Source organism: Parambassis ranga, chromosome 2, assembly GCF_900634625.1.
Source record: "Parambassis ranga chromosome 2, fParRan2.1, whole genome shotgun sequence".
Taxonomy (NCBI): domain Eukaryota; kingdom Metazoa; phylum Chordata; class Actinopteri; family Ambassidae; genus Parambassis; species Parambassis ranga.
In genome coordinates this window covers 44762377-44775452 of record NC_041023.1, presented here as the reverse complement: position 1 = coordinate 44775452, position 13076 = coordinate 44762377, and the positions used below count along the sequence as shown (strand labels likewise).

The 13076-nt window shown below is 46.5% G+C and overlaps 1 pseudogene; it reads right to left on the bottom strand.

The window, feature by feature from the left end:
- Positions 1 to 3447: 3447 nt before the first annotated feature.
- The window catches only part of LOC114445084 (CCR4-NOT transcription complex subunit 3-like), a 9778-nt pseudogene continuing 149 nt past the window's right edge, over positions 3448 to 13076 (bottom strand).

Here is a 13076-nt window from a genome sequence, read left to right as displayed (position 1 = left end):
GTAGGAAGAAGCCAGGTCGGTTGCTCTTTAATAATAGAAAAAAAACCCATATTGGGATATCATGTAAATATAGTTTAAAAAATAAAAGGGCCATTTTTATTTACATTTAATTAAAGCTGCAGTTTTTGGGTCTTTAGGGGTCCAGCTTTGGACATCAGTCTGTTTAATGCTGTGTAGATCAATGCTTTTCCACTTCCCAGAATGTTTCCACGGATCAGTGAGTTACACTGAAAAAAGGGCGGAGCGGCTTCCTGGAATCACTGAAGATACGCTAAAGCAGATTTAGGGAAACGATCTGAATGAAGGCAGGGAGCAGTAAATTAAAGGTAGGGGAGGAGATTTCGAAAACTCAGTGAGAGTCGGCCATATTTGGAAAGTAAACACACGCCCCTTTCTCTCGGAGCTCACCCCGAAGCCACGCCTCCAACCACATGGACGCGCATCACCTGAAGACGAGCTGCGGTCTGTGACTTCGGCCATCATGCACGTACCTCTCTGGCGCACAGAGCAGGAAGAGAGTGACAACCAGCCAATACTCCGCGCAGGGTCCACCCGGAGGATTGGCTGATGTTTTTAGTGTTTTATAGCTTCAGATGATTCATATTCTTCGTTTTAAAGTGAAACTGCCGAACTAATCGGTTGCTGTCGGATTGTGAAGAGAAGTTACACTAATTTAACAAAAAGTGCATCAGAATGAAATCTCCTACCCGACCTTTAAATAAAGCTGCAGTCTTTGGGTCTTTAGGGGTCCAGCTTTGGACATCAGTCTGTTTAATGCTGTGTAGATCAATGCTTTTCCACTTCCCAGAATGCATCAGGGGTGTAGGTTAGTTTCCACGGATCAGTGAGTTACACTGAAAAAAGGGCAGAGCAGCTTCCTGGAATCACTGAAGAGACGCTAAAGCAGATTTAGGGAAACGATCTGAATGAAGATAAATTACGTCAAACGTCATATTTCAAACTTTTTTTTTTTTTTTTTTGGTCCATTCTTGCATGAGAAACTACAGAAGTCGCCACAAACCTCAGCTTTCTGAAAAGTAATTCTTTTATTAATATTTTACAATCCTTTATTCATGGTTATGTCATTATTTACTTTTTCAGCGCCACTTTGCAAGTGTCATAGTTCCATGCTGTCTGACGACAACAACAACAAACAGAAAGAAAAAAAAAAAGGAGAGGTCTATACAACACTTTTGTTGTCAAGGGGCAGAGAGAGGTTCACATCGGACTGACCTCTCATCCCACCCGCTTGTCAAAGAAAAGTAAACAAAAAGGTTAAAAGCAGGACTGTCAGTCAAGTGAATACGTGTCGAGTCGTGTGTGTGTGTGTGTGTGTTCGGCTATAAAAACACCCCACACTCCTGTTGAGATCTTTAAAAAGAACAGGGGTCCTTGTTCTCCTCTGGGTTTAGAAATCATTAACCCATTCCTGAAAAAAAATCAAATCCAATCTACCACAACAAATACAAAATAGAAAGATGGTCTCTCTTCCAGGTGCTGCTCCAAACATTGGAGGATATTTGTATTTGTTTAAAAAAAAAAAAAGAAAGAAGAAGAAGCTTTTGGTAAAATGAAAAGGGGGCCGCGAGATAAAAATGAAGAGTGTGGGGTAGATCACTTGGTTTGTTGTGCTGTGGTGACGGGAGCTGCTGGCGGATACATTTCCTCATTAAATGATCTATCAAATACTTCCTGAGAAATAAAGGAAATATCTACCTGGCATGAAGAGAGGAGGAGGAGGAGGGAGAGAACACTGACGTGATGTGGGCGTAGAAAAACAAAAATGTGACGAGTTGGCAGCAGAGAGAGTGTGTGTGTGTGTGTGTGGATGAAACCATGACTCGGGCAGTGTGTGTGTGTGTGTGTGTGTGTGTGTTTGTTTGTTGTGGGCCCAGTCGGCTCGGTCGAACCCTTCAGTGTGTAAACAGGGAGCAGAGAGCTGGAGGACAGAGGAGATGTGGGCAGCAGTGCTGGTGTTGCTCAGTTTGTGCTCTTCAGCACAGAGAGAAGAGGAAGAGGAGGAGGAGGAGGAGGGGGAGGAAGAGGAGGAAGAGGAGGGAGGCTCTGGTGGGAGGTGAAGAAGCTGCCGGTAGCATCGGACAGTGCTCAGGGCGGGAGCTTGGTGTGTTAAAGGATCAGTCCGCCCTCTGCTAATTAACCTCCAGCGGTCTGTAGTCAGACAGACGGTGGGGTTTTGCGATCAGGTGGTGAGAGACGCTCGGAGCGATGACGCTCACGACCACGATGTGCGTTATTCTGAAGGCGCCGCCGAGCACGGCAGCCGACAGGTCAGTCATCTAAGACAACAACACGCACCCGTGATTCATCGCGAATGGGACCATTTTAACGGGCATTAACATCAACTTGCAAGCTGGCACGGTTGCTAGGCAACAAGGAAACGGAAACTGCCGCTCAGGTCGTATCGTTGAACAAGCAGCTGTGAATTCTCAAAACATCGTAGCTGTAGCTGCAGTAGCTAGCTTAGCTTAGCTTAGCTTAGCAAAGCTTTGTAGTGAGTTCTGTGCAGGGACACCATGAACACACAACTTGACAGGTCTGCACTGAGATGACACAATTTTACACACTCCTGTAATTCATTGTTTTTTTGTACAAAAATGATCAAACAATACTAATTTAAGTAGTGCTCGTGTGCAGATTCTAGAGTCAGGCTAGCTGTTTCCTCAGCCTGTGTGTCCATTCCTTATGCTAAGCTAAGCTAACAGCTACAGCTGCACATTTACAATATGATATGCCAGATTATTTGCTTGTTTTAACCCCGTTACGTCGCCCTGACATCAACGGATCCACAGAATATTTTCTGTCTTTTGGCCTGCAGCACAATATATATATATGCATGTATCAGGAAGTGTTTGTGTTTACTTCCACTGTGAACTTAAAACCATCTGCATGACTAGAAAAACGCAGTAAGCTCGGCCTGGTTGTGTAATCTGGGTAGAAACAAGGTGAGAGTTTGTGACAGCTGGAGGCGAAATTTTTTTTATAAACTTCCAGCAGAGTTAGATCTCATTCCTGCAAAACAGTTTCACAGGCGCACTGTGACATAACGCTGCCCACCAGGTAAGAGACAGTTACTACCAACACCTCTCTGGCTGTGTGTTGTCACACTCCTCCACCGTGGCGAGATGGGAGTAGGCAGGGCCGGATATTTTTAGACCGCAGTGGCTGGCGGATTCACAAAAAAAATGCATCACAAGAATTACAACAGCAGCAGCAGCAGCAGCAGCAGCAGCAGGACCTCTGAAAGACAGTTTAAGTGCAAGAGAGGCCGACCGTTGGCTGCTGCTTGTGTTTTCTAACAGACGGTGAGGTGGCGGTAGAGGCAGGGGTACCGGCCGGGGGCAGAATTATCTCATGTTTTCGACCAAATTCAGCGTGCTAATTTACGCTCTCACACGCGTTCACATATGTTTTTTTTTTTTCTTTTATCCTCTGGACCTAAATAAGCTCCGGAGGTGCCGCCACATGGAAATGAATGAAGCTAATGAAGCAGAAAGGAGCTGACTGATCCTGAGTCAGTTCACATCCCGTCTAAATTTTCCAGCTGATTCCTGCCCCGCTGCAGCATCACTTCACGTTCTCATTGGTCGAGTTAAAAAGTGGGCGGAGCCTACAGACGCATGATTAACCAATTATCTTTGGTCCTGATGGAGCTAATCTACGTTTTTAAAGCCAACGAAACAGGATAGTGCATGATGAGGAGGAGGAGGAGGAGGAGGAAGGAGGAGGAGGAGGAGGAGGAAGGAGTTATCACTGCTGGAAGGTGAGGATGGTAAGGCGGGGTTGGAGGGTCAGAAGGAGGGAGGGGTTTTAAACCCGTCCTCCCCCCTCCCTCTCTCCGGTCTGTTCGTCTTCTTTCCCCCAAAGAGCTGAGGTCAAATCCAGGAATGTCAGCAGGCGGACCACCCTTCGTCATGGTCCGTCTGTCCCTCCCTCGCTTTGTCAGCTGTCTGTCTGTCTGTCTGTCGGCAGGTCACTGGAGGTCTCGGTCTTCTAGGTACCGGTACTCAAACGTGAAACCCTCCTTTTTCCGCTGGCCCCATTTCTCATAGTCAAAGTAAATGTATGTTCCCTAAAAAAAAAAAAGGAAACAGAAACAGTCAGTCAGACGGGTCCATCAACACCTCTGCTGATCCTTATAGGTGGACTTCCAGAGTACACAGAAAAGTTCATTCTGACCTGCTCAAACTCATCTGTGATGGTCTTGGGCTCCTCGTGCCTCTGAAACCACATCATATACTTGGTGTGGAACCTCCAGGACTGCTTCTTCAGGGCTTTGGCTGCCAGATACTGGGCCTTAGTGCCCTGCAGGGAGAGATGGAAGGAAAGAAATCAAGATGTAATGATGCAAAAAAAAACATGTGGGCAGCTGTGTAACATACCTCCAGGTAGTAAAAGATGAAGAAGAGGGTTTCTGTGGAAAGCCTCTGGTAAAACTCTACAGTGTCGGAGTGGGGCGGTGGCACCTGGTGGTGGAAAGGCAGGGTGGGGCAGGGGTTCCTCATCAGGTACTGCCTGTGACACAGACACAAATGAGAATGTTAGTTATACAAACAGGGCTGGACTTCCTGACGGTCCAGGAGTGCCATCAGGTGTCATGTGACCGACTAGAACTAGAACTGAAGCGCAGCTCCAAACAGGTCTTTGTTAGAATTTACTGGGACACCGTGGACCGACACAAAGAGCCTTCTCCCTGATGGATCCCCACAAAGCAGGAAAATTCAACAGTGGATCACACACACTCGGCCCAGATGCACTTTTCCATCCAAACGGTGTATTTTTAGCCCCGTGACAAACCCCTTCGTCCTTTTCTGTTTCAGCTCGACTGTGTGAACTGAAAATAACAAGCGTGTCACACAAACAGGGCAGAGCGTAAAGTTTGGAGCGCTAACGCTCACAGCATCTGACTAACATGAGAGCTTCAAAACCAGGGAGGAAAACAGTGTGTGTGTGTGAGAGAGTGTGTGTGTGTGGGGGGGGGGGACAAACATTTTCCTGTTTTTAATTTACTTTACAGTTTTAGACACAGAAGGAGAAATTCCAGAAGACTGCCTCTGCCTGTGTGTGTGTGTGTGTGTGTGTGCAAAATACAACAGGTACAGTGGGACAAGAGGGTTTGAGTGTTTGGATTTAAATGTCAATTGTGGCTGTGTGGGTTGACTGCAGCGTCGATACAAAACTGTATAATCTGTTCTGTGGTTCTGCTCTGTGTGTGTGTGTGTGTGTCACTGCTGCACCTGATTCTCTCGGAGTCGGACGGGTGGGGCATGTGTGTCCACGCTGCCTCCTCCATGGCCTGTTGGTATAGCTGGTCTTTGGACAGGGGAACCGGCCCCAGAGGACAGGCCCCCAACGACGGGGGGATGCTGACCTCTGACAGCGACGGCTGAGGTGCTGATGGGGGGCCTGAGGGGGCTGTAGTGCTGCTGGGGAAGATGTCTGATGAGGGACGGATAGGTGAGGGATGTAAGGGAGTGAGAGGAGAGACAGAGAGAGAGAGAGAGAGAGAGAGAGTCAGGGATGATAATATCATCAGCGGTTTTTGTTGAGGAGGCTGAGAGTGGGAGGTGAGATGACATTTTGTTCCATTAAACTACAGCTTTTCTATTTCTGCTCTGTGGCAACCCTCTATCTCTGTTTTTAATCCAGCTGTGTGTGTGTGTGTGTCTTACCTGGGGTGAGGTGCAGGGAGGACACGTCTCCCTCAATCCCTGAGCTAAGTGCTGGTCGCTCGGCCATGGACTTGAGGCCGCTCAGAGGCTCCTGGGGCTGATGAGGACAGACAAGGAGACTCATGGGGAAACAGATTTCGCCGGACGTGTGCACACAGTTATCATACCTGCCTGCACAGGGCTGAGCTCCACTTCCCGCACCACTGATAATGTTGTCATGACAATCAGCGGGACTGTTTTTAATGGAGGGGGTTGTATGTGTTGTTTACTCCCCCTCCCTCCCCCCCTCTAAACATGCACATGCAATGACGTCAGGCAGAAACAGTGCAGTGTGTGGAGACCAGGATGTGAATGTGTGTGTGTGTCGAATTCTCACTTTGATGCTGTCAGAGGACTGCGAGTAGGACAGAGGTCCATTCAGCAGGCTGCCACCGCTCACTGTTTTGGTTTCACTGTAGGAGGCCGGCGACGGAGAGCTGGACGACAAACTCAGGGAGCCCAGTAAACTGGGACCAGTGTCCTTACTGGGAAGGAGGAGAGAGAGAGAGAGAATATTTACAAAGTGAGATGCAGCCTGGTCATACTTCCTACATCCTTCATACTTACGGCTGATTGGCTGTGGAGGTTAAAGATGAAGGTTGGCTGCTTTGTGATGGCTGGCACTGATGAGGGCGGAGTCGGTTGTGCTGTCTGCTACCACAGCACTGTAACCTGTTGATGTAAAAGGAGACAGGAAGCAGTGTTAGTGAGAAGAACAGATGAATAAGCATTAAATCAGCATGCTGACGTGGCTGCAGATACTCACTAGTGCTACCGTTCTGCTTCTGTCGGCTCGGCGGTCGCACAGAGAGCGATGAGTTTACGCCTATAACTCCGCTCCCCACTGATCCCGAGCTCCCTCCATTGCTCCCGATAACTCCAACTCCGCTACCTGGAGCTAAACTTAATACGGGGCTTTGTGACACCAAGGAGGACCCCTGCATCCCCGACTGACCCGAACCCAAACCCAGAATCCCAGAGCCGATGCTGCCCGGGGCCGTGCCGAGCAGACCGCTCGTAGAGGACGTCGGCCCGCCGACTGTGATGCTTCCGCTGCCGATGGAGCCCAACGTGCTGTTGGTCGTCGTGGTAATGACGCCTCCGAGTGAACCCGGTAAGCCCGAACCAACTGTGCCTGAGGCGGCTGCCTGAGCGTAGGGGGCAGGGGTGGAACTGGACAGGAGACCTGCTATGGATGCCGGCATCCCAGACAGGCCAAGGCCCCCGGACATCGGGCTGGTGGTGATGGAGCCGGACATCCCACCTTTCCCCAGAGACAAACCCAGACTGAGCCCAAGGCTGTTGGAGGGTGGCGTGGGCCCCGAGGAAGCCAGGGAGTTTAAAGTGGGCCCCTGCGTGCTGGCGTTGGGTGGAGAGGAGGCTGAGGAGGCAGGGTGGCTGTTGGCGGAGGTGCCGGGGTTGGCGACAGGAGCGGACGACGATGAGGAGGAGGAGCTCGCTGAGTTTTGGCCTGCTGTTGCTGCGCCAGCGGGTGCGGCTGCTGCTGGGTGGCGTTGCTGTAGCTGCCGGCTGAAGTGTTGGAGATGTGAGCGCCCGAGCTGCCATGATGACTGCTGCCCGACGAGCCGCCGCTTCCTCCGCCAGCAATGGTTGCCATAGAGACCAATGAGGATGAGGTCAGTCCCGAGACGGAGGAGGAAGAGGAGGAGGAGGAGGAGGAGGAGGAGGAGGAGGAGGAAGAAGAAGATAATGAGGAGGAGGGGTTTCCATTCTTCACAGGTGACTGTAAAAGAAATAAAACAGGTTAATAAATATTTTTATTTTTATTCTATATCTGTGATAATGACAAAATGTTTTTACATCATCAATAGGCTCACCTGACTAACTTCACTGTCTGTTGAACGTCCCCTCTTTTTGTCGTCTTCTGAGTTCTCCTGATAAAACAAACACAAACTTTTTTTTCCTGTGAAGATTAAAAGTTGAACTCCACTGACTGAACTTTTACTTTTCCCAGAATCCTTTGCAGCACCAGTGCACTTCCTTCATCCTCCCCTCCAGCCTCTTTGAACAATAGCACTCGTGCTATTCAGACACATCAGACCCATAATAACTGCTCTCAATGCATACTGTGTGTGGGCGCGTGGGAAGAACAGACGATATAAAGGCAATACAGAACAATGAGAGCAGATGGCAGGGCACTGCAATAGCACATACAATAGCAATTACCATGCATTTAGATTTGGGGGGTATTGACCTGGCTTGACTTGAGGTGAGTCTATTGATCCTGTGAGTAATTTTCCTTAGATTATTCAAGATAATAATAATAACCCGACTAGTTCTATATGGTGTGTGAACTTTGCAGTGAGTGTTCTTACTGTAGTGCAAGTGGCAGGCGACGGTGGGATTGGCGAAGATGAGGTGGAGTTGCTGCTGCTGTGTGGGAAGATCTCGTCATCCAAGTGGCGAGGGCCCCCGGCGGGGAGTGGGCGACCAGGGCCTGGGCTGGAGGGAACAAAGACAGGAGAAGGGCGAAGTTTATAAAATATGTCACGATGGGGCACAAGCGTCCTTGTATAGAAGCATTGCGAGGAGTTAGAAAGGTTCAACTACGAATGTCTTCCAGATCAAGGGTCGTCATAAAGGAACTCATTCTCCTCGAAGTCTGGATCCCTGCGACGAGTCCATATAGTACTCCACATCATCCTGTGTGGAAAACGAATGGGGACAGAAAGAGTCAGGAGGACTTCCTTTGTGCCACTGATACAAGAAGAATGAAGACAAACCTTGATCTTCCTGATGGCGTCCACCTGCACCGAGTCGTTGTCCAGCATCCTCAGTATCGTCTCCAGCATCCGGATGTGGTACCGATGCTTCTCGATGAACTTCTTCAGCTCCTCGATTCGGTCCTGCTTCTGTGGGACAGGGGGGGGGAAAGAAAGGACATGCAGAAGCTGGTTCAGAGCAGGTTTTTGGGTAAAAACAAAGTATGAACTGTGCAGTATTTGTTGAAAAGATAGATGAGGAGGCTTATTATATACAGATTTGTCTTAATGGGATAAGCTTAACTTCATTCCAATGCAAGGCACAAAGTTGAATTAATTATTCATTGCAAACGGAAGGAACAAAATGACATTTAGAAAGAAAAACAAGCTTTCGTTTGCAAAACCAAGAAAAAAGCATGATGAAATTTTAAAGGAAAAATAAAACGCATATAGACGTGAGGAAACGTGAGCGATATAGGGCCGCGAGAGCTGCTTTATGTGCACTTTATGGCTTAATGCATCATTTCTGCACAGGCACAAGCGCCACTTCTGATTTCAATATTTAATTCTTCAGCTTTTCACACAGTTAATTCACACGTAGCCAGAAGCTCTTCGGCGCTGCGGCTGTCAGACGTTGCGTGTCTCTTTTGTCCAGATGTGCTGCAGGGTTATTTGGACAAAACTAAACAGACATTCCCCGTTGGTTAAAGACTTAAACACATCCAGCTCTGCTCTTATAATAACGCGGTAACACACAGGCAGAACACTGGAGTTGCTGGAGGCAGCAGCGTGGAAGTTATTCATGCGTTTCCATGGCGGGCCAACAGGACCCAACCTCAAAAACACTGCAGGTGATCACGTCTATTAAAGGATTTCTATTGAAATTAAAACAAACATGTGGCCGTACACCAAAAACGAGAAGCTTCTTTAGATCTTAAGCAGCTGGCTCTAACAAGTGGTGTTTGCAAGTGAACACTGAGAAACTGAGCAAATACATGAGAAACACTGCGTCAGCTGAAACAGCTCTCAGAGAAGCAGGAGTCCAGTAACTTCATGTATAATATATATATATTCAGCTTTAAAGGTCGGGTAGGAGATTTCAGTCTGATGCACTTTTTGTTAAATTACTGTAACTTCTCTTTACAATCCGATAGCAACCGATTAGTTCGGCAGTTTCGCTTTAAAGTGAAGAATATGAATCATCTGTGGAAGCTATAAAACATATATATTAAATATAAAACATATATATATACATATATATATATACATACATATATATATATATATATATATAATACATATATACATACATATATATATATATATACATACATATAATACATAATATATAATACATATATATATATATATATCATAATAATATATATATATATACATATACATATATAGATATTTTTTATGCATTTTCAAAGGTATATATATATACCTTTAAAAATGCATAAATATATCTATACTCTGCTTTGCCTTTTGACAGCTGGAAAACTATTTGAATCATCCAACAACATTATAATGTAACTCAGACTTTATAAAGATATAAAAACCTTTTTGTTACTGTTGAAATCAAACAGCAAATATAACAGGATCAGGAGGGAGCCGTGCTCCTGTGACACTCCTTTCTGCTGCAGATTAATACATATTTGGTGCTCTACTGAGTATTTGGGTCAGCAGGTCAAAATAAACCACAGTGTGTTTGTGTGCATGCAGGATCGCAGTTGCACAGCAAGTTTTTTTTGGGGGGGGGAATAAATCCATCAGGCTTTAGATGCACAGATGTGCATGTAGAGGAGACTTTAAACTACAATAGAATGAACAGCTTCTTTAATAGAGCAAAAAAAAGAATACATTGTGCACATTTCATCTGTTGTGCAGCTGCCTCTGGGCCTGCTGTGTGCACACATGCTGCCAACACGCTCGGAATTAATGCTGACGTGCACGCGAGGTGTCAGTGAAATTCAGGGCGTTCACAAGAAACAGCAGAAGAAGGAAATTACAGTCGAATAAGTTATGAGGACTAAAAACAACCTGAAGTTCCCAGTGAGAGTGGCTTTGATTCACAGGGCTGCAACATGTTGTCGACGTGCAGCACAGTTAGCACAACCTTTTTTTTTTTATCCCTGCTTTTATCTCCTCTACAGAATCGTCGACAGAGCTGGGCTGTGAGAGGCATGATGGGTGATTGTTTTGTTAATTGTGTCAGAAACTTCACAACCAAGTTTTTTTGCCCATTTGGACCTTGTGAGTACAGAAACGTCTGACAGCAATACAAACAGCATTTCTGTGAAGATCTCCCCTGAGAGAGAGAGAGAGTCAGTCCCACACTTTTGGCCGGCACAAGCAACAGACAAACATGAACCCCTTTGGGTGTCATTTTATAAAGCACAAATCCATGATCAGAGTCTAATCTGTGGCAGAATGTGTAAGGCTGCGTTCAGACTGCAGGCTAAAGCGACCAGAATCCGAATTTTTGCACGAATGTGATCCGATTTTTTTTTATATCCGACGCAGGCCACTTCCATATGTGCTCCTACATCAGATATGTATCTGATTTTTTGCAATGCGACCTCGGTCTGAACGGCTATGTGGCACATATCCGACTGTTGTGTCAGTGAAAGGCGACAGACGCCACAATTCTGCGACACAGATGAGGAAGATGTCGACTGTCTTGCCGGGAAAGTGACACAGAAAGACGCTCGCAGACGTATTCAAAGGTTCTCGTCATTAAAATCTCGAAATCTCGAAATTATGAATGAAGTCAGTGTCGCTAAAAGCAGTCACATCACTGTCCCACCACTCCGCACCCACGCACAGCTGCTGCTCTCTTCCTTCTCTGCGTTCTTCTTAATATTATTTTGTTGTAATTATGTTGGCTACGATCGGACATTAACGTAAACGAAGCTTCACAAGCACACATCGTGTGACGTTGTGTCCTCTTCTGCATGCGGGTCACTTCAGGGCCGTTCACACAGGAGAGTGGCAGCAGTCGCATATTATTTTGTAAACACCAAAAAAAATCGTATTTCACCAAAAAAAAAAATCGGATTTCACCAAAAAAATCGGATTTGAGCATTAAGACCTGCGATCTGAACGTAGCCTAACATATAGTCAATCTTTAAATGAGCTAGTGCAAGATGACTGCAGTGTCATCAAGAGCTTTTCTATAAACGAGGTCCCTGGAGAGGACTTTCCTGAAGGTAAAGAGAGGGAGAAGTGGACACCGAGGTTATCCCTGACAGGGCAGAGACAGAAGATACATGGAGAACACACTATCTGACCTCTGAAGCAGAGAGCGAGATAAAAGCTGAGAGAGGACGTCTGACCTGTGTCAGCTGCAAACAGAGGGAAAGAAAAGTAATGAACGATTCAGCGATGAGGACGAACTGACCTCCTTGTCTCCTTCTTTTTTCTCGTCTGGACCGACAGAGACTCCACTTCGCTCTCAAACTGGTCCACCTGCATGTTCAGCGTGTCTATCGTATTCTGAGGACAGTAAGGAAGGAAAAAGACAAAAGCTTAGCTGTCACACACAGACGACCTGTTTTTTTTCCTGCAGCGATTCAGGACAGTTTCATTATGACGCTCACCGTTAGCCACGTGCCGACTTCCTCCTTCTCCCGCTGGGCCGGGTCCACCTTCTGAGCAAGACCTAGCCCTTCTTTAGAGTACGCCTTCGTCTTGGTTTCTCTTTCTACGATTTTGAACCGCTCCATTTGCTGGAAAACAAAACAAAAGTTCAGAAATGTTACGTTTAACACCTAAAAAAACCTTTTTGGGGTTAGAATATTAGAAACACAACCACTGTTGGCTGCTAACATTGTGTAAAAAATGGCAGTTTAAGCAACAATGTGGATACTGAGCGAGTGTAAACCATAAAATACAGTAAATAAAAGAAGTTTTTGGTTTGAGTGACAACAACAGAGCCATTGATGTACACTTAGCAGACCTGAAACAGGAACAGAACCCATTTTTTACAGTCTCTCAGACCTTGAACACGGCTCTAAGCTCATCTTTGTCACAAAAAGTATTTCTGTGTAAAGCCTGCCTGCTTCCTGTAGGATGGTAATTTCAGGTCAACCAACAAAGCCCCAGGAAAACTTGAAGAGCGGCTTGAGGAGATCAGAGGGAGCTGCAGGTGGCTCACATTCAGGCCATCTCAATAGCCCTCATCAAAGGGCTCCCGTGGCTCCGAGGCCTGATGAGCGGAGCAGCTGTAAACAGGTGTTGGATTATCACACCCATCTGTTCCCAGCACGTCTTTTAGCTGCAGCTCTCGCTGGTAAAGATTCTGTGTGTTGTGTCTTCTCATGTTAATAACAACAGAATCTAGACCTGCAATAATAATAATAATCACTTTTCTGGCCACTCGGGGCAGCAAAAACTGAATCGGAAGTCATGTGCACATCCACTTAAAGCTCAGTTTGTGGTCTCAACCAACTTCTGGGTTGAAGAGCCTGTTAATCAATGATACGAATCTCCTGCTAGAGTCAACTGTATGTAAACCTCTAAAACCTCTTAAACCTGGTGATTTCAGACAAAAAAAACCCCACAATCCTCCAGAGATGCGCACAGGTCCTGCAGGGAAAGTTCTAATCCTGTCTTCAGTTTC